Raw genomic sequence first — 5,430 nt, forward strand, 5'->3', positions numbered from 1 at the left:
GTCCCATGTATGTGTATGAATCCCTTGGGGGAGCAGCAGAAACTGGGGGGATATCGTTGTGGACCTCTCTCTTCCCCCATATGCTTTCATCTTGTTTATCACTAACCCAGAACATTGACTGAAAGGACCGATTGCGTTTCCTGCTCATTTTATAATCACTGAAATAGCTCTGTAATGTTCATCTGGGCAGGGAGCAATTGGACGAGCAAAGAAACTCTGCCAATATCAGTGGGATAAGCCTCTGCTTCCAGCTCAGGTCATGATCCCAGGGTCCTGGAATCGAGCCCCACATTGGGCTCTCTGCTCAGTGGGGAGCCTGCTTCCCCCCCTCTCTCTGCCTGCCTCTGCCTACTTGTGATCTCTGTCTGTCAAATAAATAAATAAGTAAAATCTTTATTTTTTTAAAAGATTTTATTTATTTATTTATTTATTTGACAGACAGAGATCACAAGTAGGCAGAGGCAGGCAGAGAGAGAGGAAGGGAAGCAGGCTCCCCACTGAGCAGTGAGCCCAACGGGAGGCTCCATCCCAGGACCCTGAGATCATGACATGAGCCGAAGGGAGAGGCTTAATCCACTGAGCCCAATAAATAAAATGTTTAAAAAAAAAAAAAAAGAAATTCTGCCAATAGTTAGGACTTGCTAGCAGGTATACAAATGAAGATACTGCAGAGAAAGAAATAATAGAAATTGAAATCTTGATACATCCAGTTATCATTATCTGCATGATCTTGAATGAATCACAGGCCTTCCTCTAACTCATTCATTAAAATATTGTTTTATTCAACAAATATTCATCTTGTGCCATGTAGCTACACAAAGCACTGAGGAACCATTCCTTCATTTAACAAATCTTGAGTAAGTCCACTCTGTGCCAGGCACCCATCAGGTTGTTGGGGTGCAGCAAGGAATAAAATAGGCCAACTTTCTGCCTTCATGGAGCGGACAGTGGAGTGGTGCAGGGAGAGGGAGATAATCAACAAATAAATATACGGTATGTTGGGTGTGGGGTAGAGGAGACGACCCACAAATAAATACCCAGTATATTGGGTGATAAGTGCCATGAAGAATAAAGGCAGTGAAGAGATAAAAAGGACCATGGGTGACCATGGGTGACATATAGAATGTCCTGGAAGGCCTCTTGGGTGCTGCCATTTGAGCGGAGGCCTGAAAAAACCTAAGGGGGGAGGCTACAGGTGTCTGGAGAAAGAGGACATCCCAAAGAGTACAATAGGAATGGCTCATTATACACACAAGGTTTTTAAATTGCCTTTAGTCCCTTCTGGGACCAGACGAAGCATCAATTAACCACAGGGGCCTTACCTACCAAAGGGGGACAAGCGACCTAAGAGGAGGAAGAAACCCAGTGAATGTAAACGGTTTCGTAAAGCAAGGAAAGCTCTACAGATGGGAGGTAAGGCTATTTTTTAGCCGCTGACTGGCTTCCAGGCAACAAACATGCATCTATATTTGAAGGCCTTATCCACAAAGAAAATTGGTGCTGTCTGAGATCAAAAACTAATTCAAATGCTAAGAGAGTCCAGGATTTGGCTGTGTCTGTGAATGACGGTCTGACCTGCCCAGAGCTCCACACTAGGCCTGCCTTCTGCATGCTGATGTAGTCTCCCCTAAGCCATTTCCTGCTGCATCTGATTAGGCAAAGTAGATGTGACCCAACTTTATTTACAAGGAAATCCCTGGCTCACAAATGCCTTAGCTTTCGCCAATGGTTCAACCAGATTCATTAGCACTGGTTAGCTTTACTTCCGGGACTGGTGACTTTCTAACAGGGGAATCCTCCAGCTACAAGGACGTCCTCGTTCAAAGTGTTCTCAACTTTCAGCTTCTCTTACGTTTTGCCTTAAATCTAACTTAGGGGGATAATCGAGAACATATACACACAAATTCAGTCTGAATGTGGCATTTTGGAGGAAAACCCCAGCTGAGTACACAAGAGTATGTTTCAGCTTTGCTAGAAGAGACATAGCTATGCATTATACATGGACTATAAAGACATTTTTTGTAAGCCTGACTTTTCAACGTTTGAATTTTAGAGCTTAAAATGTTCCATGTGTTTAGTATTTCTTGTTCAGCTACACTAAAGAAAAGTGGTCAAAAATTCAGTCCCCGCATATGTGTGGCATATTTCAGGAATGTTTAATATATCATTATTTCTGGAGCTATGAGGTTTGTGAACACGGCTTTTACATCCATTACTGGTTGTAGCTAAGAGGTCGTTTATTCCATACATATTCATCGAGTGCCTACTATGTGCCAGGTCGCCTTTTAGAAAGATACAAGATCCAAGTCCACACACAGACCAGAGGAAACAGGCCATAAATGAACCTGTAAGTAAATATAATGTAATATCAGGTAATGAAGAAAGTCTTCTTGCTTTAAGCCCAGCAGAGGGGAGGTGTGTGTGGGTGGGGCTGGTATTTTAGAGAGAAAGCCTCTCCCCTGAAGTCTCATTTGAATAAAGACCTTAATGGATCATTTGGTTATCTGGGGAAGAAGTGTCCAGCAGATGAGCGCCCCAGGCACGCTGGACTTCCTGGAAAAGCCTAGAGGCCATGTGGAGTGAGAGACAGGGATTACTCGTAATCGGAAAAGAGGTCTTACAAGAAACCGTATGTCCTAGGTAGGGCTCCTGGTGTCTCCAGAGTGAAAGGGCCACCGAACCCAGTTCCATTTTCTGGAGCTTCTAAACGATGATGATCAATAACAAGGCGAACCTGCTACCAAAAATGCAGTCTCCTCCTTAAGTTTCCCCTATGGCCTGTAAAAATGGAGGTTTGGTGTCTCATCTCCTGGGCCCCCTTATCTCTGCATTTCTCCCTCCTGAAAAGCCCTTCATGACTCCTCTCCCTATTTAATTTCTCCCCTATTCCAAAGATCATTTAAGCTCTGCCTCCTGAAGGATGCTCCCCTCCCTGGGGGTGTTGGGGCTGACCATGAGTGGCTCTTTTGGCTTGGCAACTGGAGGCTTTTACTGGGGACTACCTCACCGTTCATACATAGACTGGTGTTCAGGGCACCTCGGAAGCTGAAGGCGGGAACGTTGGTGGGTAGTTCCCTGTGTGAGTTCCTCAGTCCCATGAGATTTTAAAACGAATTTCTGATTTAAAAAGAGTGAGAACTGGGCACCTGCATGGCTTAGTTGATGTCATGATCCTGGAGCGGATGGATCGAGTCCCTACATCAGGTTTCCTACCCAGTGGGGAGTTTGCTTCTCCCTCTGACCTTCCCCCTCTCTTGCTCTCTCTCTCTCTCTCATTCTCAAATACATAAATAAAAAATCTAAAAAAAAAAAAAAAGATTGAGAACCACTACTCTTGCCAGTGCTTCTCCAACATCAAATGGGCACACAAACCATCGACGTTTCATTAAGATGAAGACTAAAATTCGGTAGCCCTGGCGTGAGGCTTGGTGCTGCTGTGTCTCATAGCCCCTTGCCCACACTGGGTGGCAAAAAGCTAGAATACTTCTAGCCAGCACTTGCTTGCAGACACTGGCATGTTGCTCTGCCCTGTAAGTAGACTGCAGGTTTCTGGACAGCAAGGGAACCGCTGACACTTCTTGGCTCTTGTCCCACAGTTGGGACTAATAGACCCACTGTGGAATCTGCCAGATGCTTGCCCTACCAATGTGAGTGTGCTAATTGAGCCTGATTAGAACATCTTTTCTATGTCCACTTTTTTAGTCTCACTTAGGCTTCTAAAGTTCCCCCAAGTGTTCAAGGCTAAACTTCTCCGTAATTCAGAGCAGAATCCCAGAACCCCTTAACAGTTCCTCATGCAACCCTTTTCTTTCCCCATAAATGAAATAAAAATCCACCAAGCCTAAAAGACTAAAATGTACTCATTTGGAAGGATAATGCACGGTCTCTAGGAGGGCGCTCCCGGTCACTGAGGTTGATCAGTATCAAGAAGATGGCAGTACGAATCGATAATGTGTAGCAACAAGACCAGGATTCAGCAAACCGGTACCACCAGGCCTAGAAGGGACAGGTTCTGGACAAACTGTCTTGAGCCCAGAAGAGAAGTCTTACAAAGCACAGAGATGGAAAGTTTCTAGAAGATGAGGAATGGTGTAGAAAAGTGAAAATGGGGTTTGGGAATAAAATAGCTACCCCAAGCAAGCTGCCACTCTATATTTGCACAAGCTGTAAAAGAAGCAATTTACTTAATGTGGAAAAAAAAAAAAAAGTGTTTTTAACAGCGGCTAACTATAGAGCAAATGAAAAAAAATTTACACGTAAGACATATGTGTAAAGAATGTCTTTGTGTGAGCAAAAGGAATTTTTCATGTGGTATTTAATAAATATATACAGATATTATTTGTACTTATAAAAATACCACATGCAATGAAAGCTATGCATAAATATTTATAAAAATCCCTTTATCTAAGTAGGCCAGTAACATTTAATATTTTTCAATAAATCCATACATAAAATATATACGTTCGTGCCAAATGGAACATATATTTTGAAATATGAACCTCAAGTAAAACTCTGAGGAATCTGGAGTAAAATCCAGGTATCTGCCAAAGGAAACTTTGGAGCAGTTGTCATTTGAAGAAAAGAAACAACGCCGGGTCTCTTTATCTTCCCGGACTGTTTTGCTGGTCAGATTTCTAAGGTCTCTTCGGCTGAGTTTTGTACTTGACTTCCAGCCTGACTGCCATTTGACCTGCCTGCCAACTATTATTTTCTTTGAGGGTTTTACCACTCCACCCAAGTCTTTTGCTCTCCAGAGCTGTTGGGTGCGTTTCCTTTTTCCTTTTCACTTCACCTTAACGTCCGCCTCAGCCCTGGCTTACAACGCCGGCTTGTTGTGCATCCTCTAAGGTTTCAGACCCGGGGGCTTTGCGGTGAGGACCTGAAGCCCAGGGCGCTCGGCAAAGTCAAGGTCCTCTGCAGGGTATCTGCTTTGTGCCAGGATTTCCGTCCAACCCGAGAGTTCCTGGGCCCCACCGAGGCCTAGAGCGCCGGATTGCAACCCCCTACCCCACCCCCCTCCCGCGCCGGGTTCCAACCACCTACCCAGGCCGACCGTGCGGGCTGGGACCTCGCAGCCGGAAAACGCCGCCCTTTCCTGTCGCCTACTCATTAACCCAGGCCGACTCCTCGAGAAGGAAGAGACGGAGACGGATTAAGAAAATTAATTAACTGGGTCCAAGCTGGGCCTCCGGGCGGAGGGGCGGGGCGTGCTGCGGCGGTGGCCGGAATGACCGGCGGGCGCAGGTGCCTCCAAGGGCGGAATTTTAGGCTCCCGGGCCGACAGCTGCGCCACTTGCGCCTCGTCGCGCATCGGGGACAGCCGCCACCCGCCTGCCCCAGCTTCAGGCAAGTCTCTTTAGGGACCCCGCGGGAGAGGAAACACCTCCCTCTGGACTGGAAAAACCTGCAGCGTCGGCTGTTTGCGTGCCC

This window comes from Mustela putorius, unplaced genomic scaffold, assembly GCF_011764305.1.
Source record: "Mustela putorius furo isolate JIRA1106 unplaced genomic scaffold, ASM1176430v1.1 tig00000281_pilon_pilon_pilon, whole genome shotgun sequence".
Classification (NCBI taxonomy): domain Eukaryota; kingdom Metazoa; phylum Chordata; class Mammalia; order Carnivora; family Mustelidae; genus Mustela; species Mustela putorius.